Here is a 12,664-nt window from a genome sequence, read left to right on the forward strand (position 1 = left end):
CATTAGGTTACTTGTTGCAAAGAACAAATAATATATGAAATTGTGAAGATCAGTGTCTGGCACATAGAAATCACTTTAAAACATTGGCTATTTTTTAAAATATAAGTTTATTTAATTGGAAGCTAATTATTTTACAATATTGTATTGGTTTTGCCATAACATCAGCTATTTTTATGTTCTATAAAATAATTGGTAGATGGTTTCTTCCTTTGAGAATATCTCACATCATGAAGCCTACTTTTTCTTTTTATCTTCTATAATCCATATACCAGTAACAGTTGATTTGCAAATAATTTTAATACATAAAACTTATTAAACTAAGCAATATGTGCAAATCCCTTTAGAATAATTTTAGTAAATATATTATTTTGCTTGAGAGAAAATAGTTATTTCTTATATATGATGAATATATAAACTACAAGAGTAGGAGAAATTGACCATTTCATGTATAGATAATGTCCACCCAGATATTTACAGAGGTAGCAAAGAGAAATTTATTTGACCTAAGATTTAAGAATTCAATATGTATGTGTAAAATTTTAGAATACAGCTCTTTAACACCTGATAATAATTGTTCCATTTTCATGTATTATATTACTAATTTTCTTCAAGACATTCCTGGAATATCAATTTCTCTTTAGATTGAGTGAAAAATCTATAAAACAAGATTTTGTTTTAACCTACTTGAAAATAATCACTGCAATTTCACATTTCTGCTAGTTATTCCAGGTTTACAGGAATCCAAGCTTATTGGCAACGCTGGAATTCCACTCCTGTGAGGTCACATATTCTATTTGGGCCAACAAGATATATCTGGATGTCAAGTTTGAGTTGTACTGTTGTGATTAACTAAGTTTCCACAAGTATTGGAAGGCAGAGTGAGGAGAACAGAGAATCTAGGAATATTTTCTCTGAAACCATATGACAGATAAGGTGTCCTCTGAGTTAGTCTAAATCTCAGTAGGTGCTGAATCACAGTAGCTTCTGCAGCAGTTACCTAAAGAGACCAAATTTTTTTGAAATGAGAGTATGCATGGTTTATTATGGAAGTTGTCTTATCATAGAGCTTGAACATATATGATACACTTCTACAATTCTTCTAAGAAGTATTATTCCTTATTTTATTAAGAAACAGAATAAGTAGTTACATAAAACCTGTATAATTTGCTGGCTTGTGAATCAAAGCCTCAGGCAAACCATTTTTTTATTTTTTAATTTAATCTTGTCCCCTATACTCACAGGGCAATCCCAGTGTTAAATTGCTGTACGTTGAGAGGACATTTTATACTCTAGCCCCTTAAAACAATAACTGAAAACCATGTTTTATTTTTTTCTGTATCTTATATTTTATCTTGATCCTATTTTTTTCTTTATTGTGCTGTTAATGAGTGAGGTGTATATGTAAATATTAAAATGTATGATTTGGTTAATAAAATACATGCTTTAAAACCACAAAAAAGTGAGATGGAAAATAATGTTTTACTACCTTGGAAAGGGAAAGTGTTAATTATTCTGTGATGGAAGAACACTTACCTAAATACTGATGTAGAGATGGATACCATATTTGTCTTAAACTACCCCACGGCAAAGAACCTGTGAAGAAGACAGTTACCTTTGGAACCATATTTATCATGTAAATAACTCAGAAAAGGATACTGCCAGTTACATCTTTAAGATACAAAAATGCATGCATTTCACTATTTTGTAAATGCCAGAGAGATGCAGCATCCGTTAGAGTTAACGGTGCGGCACTTTTGTGTTCAGTAGCATGAATCATTAATCATGAGACAGGCCATATTCTTGTACTGCTTCTGCTTTCATTACTTGGCCTAATTAAACAGTTCTCTGAACTGGAATCTCAGATTCCTCTGTTACAGATTATCATTAATTATGGTGAAAGTGCTCAGAGATGTTGGACTCAATTATATTCTACTCAACTCTGGCACCGTGTGATTCATTGCACAGCCTGCTCTGCAGATGTACTCTTTTCTTATCTCGCACTCCCACTTTTGTAAATTGGGCTCTGGCAGCCAACAAACTAAGAGTTATGTGCTGCGTTTTCATTAAAAACATGTTGGAGAAGCACAGACCAATTAAGGATTCTGTATTTTATAAGGAGTGATGAGATGAACAGTGGATTCTGGGAGAATTAGCTCAGTGAAGAAGCCATCTCAATCCCATTGTATTGCTAAATTTGGTGCCTCTTTTCTGTCTGGGGGTCGTTTGGCTAAGTTGCTGGCTCAAAAATTTTCCTTTTCATAATTTAAAATAAACCAAGTTATTGCTAGTCAATGGGAAGAAACTCAAAATTTTGTTTGGTGCTTGTGTGTGAGCTACTGGAAAATATTCCTAGCAACATATGCCAACCATATTATAGCTCAAAAGATACTAATTTCATCACTTTTGACAGTCATTTTCTGTGCTATGTAACAAAATCTGTTCAACAGCACTAAGTCTAGGCAAGCTGGACTAATAGATGTCATAGACAAAGCCAGAGTATCAGGATTGGCAGGCTTTTGATAGTGTTTAATGTATGTGAGGAAAGAGTGTGTAATCTGACATATAGCACAAGCAAATCATATTATCCCAAAGTAGTTCTATTGAATTTAGACTTTAAGGATTCTCTTTTCCTCATTTATTTACAACTTTCCTTCTTTTCCCCCTTCCTTCCTTTTTTATCTCTGCCTTTTCTCTCTTCCTTCCTTTTTTTTAGAAGAATCAAAAAAATGTCCTTTTGTTTTGAATATTATGGAGATTATGTGCACTTTGAAATGTGTTTTAATAATTAAACAAAGCTTACAATAAAATCATTTCTTCAGTTTTCTCATTGACTACAAAACCACACACACAAAATGATATTTTAAATCATGGGTATTTAACTATTTCATGGAAAGACAATGTGTTTATCTAATTTAAATTAAAATTACAAAAAAGAAAATGATATGAATTTTTATTTGGAGAACGTCCGTTAAGAAGTTGGATGGGCATTGAGAACTCGTGGATCATAATTGCAATAAGTGTGTAAACATTTGGGAAGTGGTAAAAAATATATCTAGTTTTCTTTTCCTTTCTATCATGAGTTTTAAATTATAATGTAATACAAATTATTTGTTTTTAGAATAGCTGTTCTTAAAGTGAAATCCATTATCATTCAATTTACTTCTGGTATCTTTCACAAAATGTAACAAATTATCAAGGTATTTACCTGAAAATACTTATTTAATAAAAATGAGTATTTATACTAATTTGTATAACATGGAAAGTTTTTGTTATTGATAAGAAGAGATAACTATCTGGTTCAGTGAGAAGTTGTATTTTTTTCTTTGTTGTCCAAACAGTTATGGTAGGATATGATTTCACAACATCATCAATAGGGACATCAAAAAAAAAAAAAAGTTTTCAGAGATGTACAAACTAATCATTTATTTAAATGTAGCAAATGGCTTAAAGCCAATGCTTGTTATCAGGTAAACATGCTTTCTACTCAATATATGAAAAAAAAAATGCGTAAACATGATTTGCTCAAAGTAAGGATGAGTTTAAGAGCTCTGTTTCCCTCATTCCACTTGAAAAGTATGGTGCCAAATCAATCAACTGGTGTTCATGTTCCCCTTTGTTTCTCATTTTGAGAGGTGAACAAAAATAACACACAGTAGTAATATATCACAAAGCTATGCTCAAGGGTGACACATGGACAGCTCTGCCCTGGTTCAGGTTAACTTAACTAATAATATGCCTCATCATTATTGCTAGTTTTCTACTTTTGCAGGCATCACTTAATTTATCTGACATTAAATTGTCCTCAACTTGATCTTAGAATCTCTTTCCTACAGTGGAAGATATTAAACTGCATATATTCACCCACAAAAGTAGCCCCACAAATAAAGGAAGGGTGCATCCTTTCTCTTATTTTTACATTTTCTAAAGTTTATATTTTGGCATTTCCTAAATAAAATTTAATTTTTATATATTTCCATTGACTATATGTCCATTTCTCCTGAATGTGGTCTGGAAGAGAATAGAATTAAAACAATGTGGTGAGAAAAAAAGTTCTAGATGTAAGCCTTTTGGCTTAACAGTTTTTAGGTTTTCATATCCTGCAGTAGTTTCAGGTTTTAATATATATGAAAATCAGTGGTCTTGTATCTATGCATATGTGTCGTCTATAATATAATTTTGACAGATGGTGAGCTGGATAAATCTAGTCCCTGACTATAGAAAACCTTGGCTTGTCTTGCACTCTACCAAAACTTGTTTAAAAAGGCATTCACATGTATTTATTTTTTAAATAAAGATTCATTTTTTGGCCTGCCCTTATTTCTCATTGAGATGCTGGCGTCCCCGTCTTTGACAGTCCCATATACACATTTTACCTGAGCTGCTGTGATTTTTTTTTTTTTACCGGATTATTCCATGCATAATACTGATGACTATACTATTCTACATCTTCTCCTTATTAAAAATAAATATGTTACCTTGCCCCTATTTGCACTATCTAAAATTCTGACAACAATATCTTACTTAAAAAAATAAAAACCGAGAAACCAGGAAGCAGTTTCTTCCACTAGCAGCTCAGACAGACTGCTCATTGAAAATGTAATACACCGCTGCTGTGTCACAGGTCAGCTGGCAAATGGCAATCTGAATTTTAAAAGGAATATGAATAAAATTCTGTTTTATTTTGAAAATGAACTTTCTGCCCTCCATCATGAATCCAATATATGTCTTAATCTTCTATGCTCTTGAAGCCTGCGGCTCCTGGCTGAGTCCTTTGACTTCTGAACCTAATAAGGAAATAGGTTGTTTTCTCATCCTCGTCTCATTTTTAGAAGGGCTGAAACAAACAGTCCCCTATTTCAAATGTAATTGACAAAGCATAAAAACATGTATGTTATATAATTTTAGGTTTACAACCAAGCTCAGCACTGGGGTGTTTTATTTTTAAATTTGATTAAGATGTTATACCTTTGGAAATGTGCAGTCAAGATTCAAAATCAAAATTTCCAAGTGTATGATTGCATGTTTACCTTAGAACTGTACATGTGAAGCTGATAAAGGATAGAATGGATAATGGTACACTTCAATTGGGAACATTTTCATTTAACCTGGACAGATTTATAGCCTAAGAGAGAGATGTATAGACAGAATTTAAAATACACATTTATGTTTATTGTTCCTGTTTAAAAATCAACTGGGTGTGTGTGGTATCTATATGTTTGTTTGATTTTTTTTTTGATAGAAGTTAGTTCATCATTATGCTTGTATCTTTCTAAATTGAATGTTTCCCCATTCCCTTAAAATTATGACTTTTAATTAGAGAATAACATGCCCTATTTTCAGAAAAAAAAAGGTTTCAATTTTTCAATGTATTCTTTTTTATTTAAAAATCCTAAGAATTATATATTGCTATGCCTTAAATCCACTGCTATTTTTTAATGACATAATTATGGGAACTACTTTTTAAGAAGAAAAATGATAGAATTGGAAAACACTTAAAATAAGTGCAGTTAGGGTGCCATGCTGCTACTGTATCTCATAACCAGATTTGTGTAGCATCAACACAACTTAACCAATCATTCTAAGGAAATAAATGCTGAAATTTCGGAGAGCATGTGTGTGTGTTGTGTGTGAGATAGAGAAAAAATAAAGGGAGAGGTACACATGCACACTTAAGCGAAGAGATATGTTAATAACTGAACTTTTTTAGCTTAACACTTCTTCATGTTATTTTTCAGGTCATGGCTATATTTTAAATTTCTTTAGGAAATATATGGCCATTCTAAGCTTACAGCAATTAACTTATTACCGCAATGCTATAGTTATTAAAGTTTACAAGGACAGAAAACTGCTTGAAACTTTAGATAGCTGGTTTTAGTCTTCTCTCCTTTTCTTGACATTCTAAAAATATATAGGCTTAAAGGAAACATGGTACATATACACAATGGAATATTACTCAGCCATTAAAAAGAATACATTTGAATCAGTTCTAATGAGGTGGATGAAACTGGAGCCTATTATATAGAGTGAAGTAAGCCAGAAAGAAAAACACCAATACAGTATACTAACACATATATATGAAATTTAGAAAGATGGTAGCAATGACCCTATATGCAAGACAGTAAAAGAGTCACAGATGTATAGAACAGTCTTTTGGATTCTGTGGGAAAGGGTGAGGGTGGGATGATTTGGAAGAATGGCACTGAAACATGTATATTATCATATGTGAAACAGATTGCCAGTCCAGGTTCAATGCATGAGACAGGGAGCTCAGGGCTGGTGCACTGGGATAACCCAGAGGGATGGGATGGGTTGGGGAGGGAGGGGAAAAGGGGTTCAGCATGGGGAATACATGTACACCTGTGGCACATTCATGTTAATGTATGGCAAAACCACTACAATATGGTGAAGTAATTAGCCTCCAATTAAAATAAATAAATTTATATTCAAAAAATTAAAAAAAGAAAACATGAACTAAAATAGAATCACAATTGAACTACAGTTCAACAAATAATTATTGAATATCCAATATAGTCTAAATGTTGAATTCACAATTACTGTATACAAGGATGGTACAGCAAGAAGATAGATCTTTTAGTTGAGTAAACAGACAAATGATATGATTGTTGTCATATCACATGACATGTGAAGTGATCACAGTAGGCAAAAAATAAGTTAAAAGCACAGAGCACGACAAACGTGGAATGGGAAAGAGGAGGCCAGGGAAAGCATTGTGGGAAAAGTGATTCTGAAGAGTATTCTTTAAGGATGACGTGAAGTGTATTAGAGGAAGGGTAGCTTAGATGACTTTCCTATCAGTTCAGTTCAGTTAAGTCACTCAGTCGTGTCCAACTCTTTGCGACCCCATGAATTGCAGCACGCCAGGCCTCCCTGTCCATCACCAACTCCCGGAGTTCACTCAGACTCAAGTCCATCAAGTCAGTGATGCCATCCAGCCATCTCATCCTCTGTCGTCCTCTTCTCCTCCTGCCCCCAATCCCTCCCAGCATCAGGGTCTTTTCCAGTGAGTCAACTCTTCGCATGAGGTGGCCAAAGTACTGCAGTTTCAGCTTCAGCATCAGTCCTTCCAATGAGCAATGACTGATCTCCTTTAGAATGGACAGGTTGGATTTCCCTGCAGTCCAAGGGACTCTCAAGAGTTTTCTCCAACACCACAGTTCAAAAGCATCAATTCTTTGACGCTCAGCTTTCTTCAAGTCCAACTCTCACATCCATACATGACCACTGGAAAAACCACAGCCTTGACTAGACAGATCTTTGTTGGCAAAGTAATGTCTCTGCTTTTGAATATGTTATCTAGGTGGATCATAACTTTCTTTCCAAGGAGTAAGAGTCTTTTAATTTCATGGCTGCAATCACCATCTGCAGTAATTTTGGAGCCCCCAAAAATAAAGTCTGACACTGTTTTCACTGTTTCCCCATCTATTTCCCATGAAGTGATGGGACCAGATGCCATGATCTTCATTTTCTGAATGTTGAGCTTTAAGCCAACTTCTTCACTCTTCTCTTTCACTTTCAACAAGAGGCTTTTTAGTTCCTCTTCACTTTCTGCCATAAGAGTGATGTCATCTGCATATCTGAGGTTATTGACATTTCTCCTGGCAATCTTGATTCCAGCTTGTACTTCCTCCAGCCCAGCGTTTCTCATGATGTACTCTGCATATAAGTTAAATAAGCAGGGTGACAATATACAGCCTTGACGTACTACTTTTCCTATTTGGAACCAGTCTGTTGTTCCATGCCCAGTTCTAACTGTTGCTTCCTGATCTGCATATAGATTTCTCAAGAGGCAGGTCAGGTGGTCTGGTATTCCCATCTCTTTCAGAATTTTCCACAGTTTATTGTGATCCACAGAGTCAAAGCCTTTGGCATAGTCAATAAAACAGAAATAGATGTTTTTCTGGAACTCTACTGCTTTTTCCATGATCCAGTGGATGTTGGCAATTTGATCTCTGGTTCCTCTGCCTTCTCTAAAACCAGCTTGAACACCATGAAGTTTACGGTTCACATATTGCTGAAGCCTGGCTTGGTGAATTTTGAGCATTACTTTACTAGCGTGTGAGATGAGTGCAATTGTACAGTAGTTTGAGCATTCTTTGGCATTGCCTTTCTTTGGGATTGGAATGAAAACTGACCTTTTTCAGTCCTGTGGCCACTGCTGAGTTTTCCAAACTTGCTGGCATATCGCATGCAGCACTTTCACAGCATCATCTTTTAGGATTTGAAATAGCTCAACTGGAATTCCATCACCTCCACTAGCTTTGTTTGTAGTCATGCTTTCTAAGGCCCACTTGACTTCACATTCCAGGATGTCTGGCTCTAGGTGAGTGATCACATCATCGTGATTATCTGGGTCGTGAAGATCCTTTTTGTACAGTTCTGTGTATTCTTGCCACCTCTTCTTAATATCTTCTGCTTCTGTTAGGTCCATATCATCTCTGTCCTTTATCAAGCCCATCTTTGCATGAAATGGCTGCGACGGACCACGCAGAAGGGCTCCGGCTGCGACGGACCATGCAGAAGCATGGCTGAGAGGAGCTACCCCACGCCCGAGGTCAGGGGCGGCGGCGGAGAGGAGCAACCCCACATCCAAGTAGCAGTGGCTGTGGGGGCCAAGAGGACCTACTCTGCTTTCAAGGTCAGGAGGGGTGACCTCCTCCAAGGTAAAGAGCTGCAGCTGCGCTTTGCTGGAGCAGCCATGAAGAGATACACCACGTCCAAGGTAAGAGAAACCCAAGTAAGACGGTAGGTGTTGCGAGAGGGCATCAAAGGGCAGACACACTGAAACCATAATCACAGAAAACTAGCCAATCTGATCACATGGACCAGAGCCTTGTCTAACTCAATGAAACTAAGCCATGCCATGTGAGGCCACTGAAGACGGACGGGTCATGGTGGAACGGTCTGACAGAATGTGGTCCACTGGAGAAGGCAATGGCAAACCACTTCAGTATTCTTGCCTTGAGAACCCCATGAACAGTAGGAAAAGGCAAAATGCTAGGATCCTGAAAGAGGAACTCCCCAGGTTGGTAAGTGCCTAATATGTTACTGGAGATCAGTGGAGAAATAACTCCAGAAAAGAATGAAGGGATGGAGCCAAAGCAAAAACAATACCCAGTTGTGGATGTGACTGGTGATAGAAGCAAGGTCCAGTGATGTAAAGAGCAATACTGCATAGGGACCTGGAATGTTAGGCCCATGAATCAAGGCCAATTTGAAGTGGTCAAACAGGAGATGGCAAGAGTGAACATCGACATTCTAGGAATCAGCTAACTAAAATGGACTGGAATGGGTGAATTTAACTCAGATGACCATTATATCTACTACAGTGGGCAGGAATCCATTAGGAGAAATGGAGTAGCCATCATGGTTAACAAAAGAGTACAAAATGCAGTACTTGGATGCAATCTCAAAAATGACAGAATGATTTCTGTTCGTTTCCAAGGCAAACAATTCAATATCACGGTAATCCAAGTCTATATCCTGACCAGTAATGCTGAAGAAGCTGAAGTTGGATGGTTCTATGAAGACCTACAAGACGTTTTAGAACTAACACCCAAAAAAGATGTCCTTTTCATTATAGGGGACTGGAATGCAAAAGTAGGAAGTCAAGAAACACCTGGAATAACAGGCAAATCTGGCCTTAGATTATGGAATGAAGCAGGGCAAAGGCTAATAGAGTTTTGCCAAGAGAACGCACTGGTCATAGCAAAGACCCTCTTCCAACAACACAAGAGAAGACCCTACACATGGACATCACCAGATGGTCAACACCGAAATCAGATTGATTATATTCTTTGCAGCCAAAGATGGAGAAGCTCTATACAGTCAGCAAAACCAAGACCAGGAGCTGACTGTGGCTCAGATCATGAACTCCTTATTGCCAATTCAGACTTAAATTGAAGAAAGTAGGGAAAACCACTAGACCCTGCAGCTATGACCTAAATCATATTCCTTATGATTATACAGTGGAAGTGAGAAATAGATTTAAGGGTGTAGATCTGATAGAGTGCCTGATGAACTATGGACGGAAGTTCATGACATTGTACAGGAGACAGGGATCAAGATCATCCCCAAGGAAAAGAAATGCAAAAAAGCAAAATGGCTGTCTGGGGAGGCCTTACAAATAGCTGTGAAAAGAAGAGAAGCGGAAAGCAAAGGAGAAAAGGAAAGACATAAGCATCTGAATGCAGAGTTCCAAAGATAGCAAGGAGAGAGAAGAAAGCCTTCCTCAGCGATCAATGCAAAGAAATAGAGGAGAACAACAGAATGGGAAAGACTAGGGATCTCTTCAAGAAAATTAGAGATACCAAAGGAACATTTCATGCAAAGATGGGCTCGATAAAGGACAGAAACAGTATGAATCTAACAGAAGCAGAAGATAGTAAGAAGAGGTGGCAAGAATACCTTCCTATAGGGTGAGTTGACTGAAATGTGAAATGAGGGAAAGGATTTATATGTTTGTTGGGTAACTGGAAATGTGGGCAATAGGATCCATATTTTAAGTGACTTCTGAAACATCCTATTTGTTGCTTCCTTATTATATACCAGCCATTTAGTCTTGAAGAAATTAGTTCCAGGTCCACAGTTACTTGTTTCTTAGACTAAGCCAATTAAGATAAATTCATTTCCCTAGAGTCACTGTTCCAGGAAATTTGCTTTACATAAATTATGTCTTAATAGTGTATAGACATTTTATCTTGATTCAGGTGTGAGTATATGACCTAATTGGCACAGTCATACTAGAAGACAGTGATTTTACTTCATACCGTAGGAATGATAATCTTTACCTCCCACTAGCATGAAGAGTGATAGAGTGCCTGATGCTAGAGCTCAACATTCCAGACAGGAAGAAGAAAGATGAAAAGCAAAGGGTATGCACATCAACTGGGTCATCTCCAATAAAGAACCTTCCCAAAAACCATATCCAATAGATTGTGTTTATATCTTACTCACCAAAATTGTGTCAAATGTCTATTTCTGCTTGCAAAGGAAGTGGGACATGTATTCTTTGCTGGTACATATCCACTTCAAAATAAATTGGAATTTTGTTAATAAAGAAGAGGAGAGTGAATATTATGTAAGACACTAAGATTTTCTAATATACAGTCCCTGACCTCAAAGTGTTCATAGTCTGCTATTGGAACAGAAATACAAAATAATTACAACCTCTTTTAAATTTTACTTTAATAAAGGTAGCAACAGAGTACTGTTAAAGAGAGAATTATTTTTTAATGATGGGCTTTTATTTACAAGAAATACATAGACTACATTTTTCTATATAAAATTGAAGGAAGGTTCTAACTTCAAAGCCCAATAAATCCCAATATTGTAGAAAAGAAATTTAAAATATTAATAGGCTAATTATTATTATTCTTATTTTTAAAAAGCAAGGATGTCATCTGTGGACTGATTCCCTGATGCACTGTTTTAGGGGAGTGAGTAAAAATAAAATCAAAATAAAAAGCCAAGACTGTGATATGAGTTTGAAGCTTTCCTTAATAGTGCTCTTACCTGCTGCAGTGGGAAGATGGTGAATCATGGTGCCTATGCTGTTGGTGGCTGAATCCTCTGGGGGTTACAATGTACACTGTATTAGAGTAGTCACTTTTATAAGCAGTATCCACAGCTGTACACAGAAGAAGGCAACCCTGTCTTCTGTTGCTATATAAACTTAAACTTAGAAAAAATGAAACAACCCCTTAAAAAGCTCAAACTAGCAAATCACATAAGATGAAATTGATACTCTGAACTATCCTATACTATTCTAAAAATGTAACTGAATCTGTAGTTAAAAAACATTCCAATAAAGAAATATGCAAACCCAAATATCCCACTGCTGAATTCTGTTCTGTTCTGTTCTGTTCTGTTCTATTCAGTTGCTAAGCCATGTCTGGCTCTTTGTGATCCATGGACTGTAGAGTGTAGCCTGCCAGTCTCCTCTGTCCATGGGAATTCCAGGCAAGAATACGGAAGTGGGTTGCCATTTCTTTCTCCAAACAAAATTCTAACACTTAAAAAACAAATAAAATTGATTTTGTATAATATCTTCCATAAAACAAAATAAGAAGGAAAATTTCTTACCTAGTTTTATAAGGGCAGAATTATCCTGAGTCAAAAATCAGGTGAAGAAAGTACAAATAAAATGACATATCTCTAACTCTCATGAAAATAGACACAAAAATCTTCTGCAGTGTTATTACCAAATAAATTATAACAATTAAAAATGCAATGCTTCATGGTTTATTGGATTTTATCCCAGGAAGTATAACATTCAATATTCAAAATTAATCAATTTAATCCATTATAATCCACATGATCATAACAACTGATGCAGAAATGCATTTCACAAAATTCAATACCACACTGATTCATGATAAACTCCTTAGCAAACAAGAAATACAAGGGAACTTCTTTAATATGATAAGAAAAATCAAGAAAAAGAAATCCTACAACTAATGTCATATTTAACGGTGAACGACTGAATGCTTTCTCCCTAAGATGAGGGTAGGACAAGGATATCCACTCTCAGCAGTGCTATCCAATATCTAACTGGAAGATCTAGTAAATGAAACAAACAAACAAACAACAAAAAAACGATATAAAATACATACAAATTGGAAACGAAGAAATAAAACTCTCTGAT

At 35.9% G+C, this 12,664-nt stretch overlaps 1 long non-coding RNA gene across 1 annotated transcript; it reads right to left on the reverse strand.

The window, feature by feature from the left end:
* Nucleotides 1-384: 384 nt before the first annotated feature.
* On the reverse strand, nt 385-11,888 carry LOC132343575 (uncharacterized). The gene is made up of 3 exons (XR_009492478.1): nt 11,533-11,888; nt 1,534-1,593; nt 385-997 (listed from the first exon to the last, which is right to left on the reverse strand). It is a non-coding gene; the product is annotated as an uncharacterized lncRNA (long non-coding RNA).
* Between the last annotated feature and the right edge of the window lie 776 nt (nt 11,889-12,664).

Source organism: Bos taurus, chromosome 2 (genome assembly GCF_002263795.3).
Source record: "Bos taurus isolate L1 Dominette 01449 registration number 42190680 breed Hereford chromosome 2, ARS-UCD2.0, whole genome shotgun sequence".
In the NCBI taxonomy this organism is placed as follows: Eukaryota; Metazoa; Chordata; class Mammalia; order Artiodactyla; family Bovidae; genus Bos; species Bos taurus.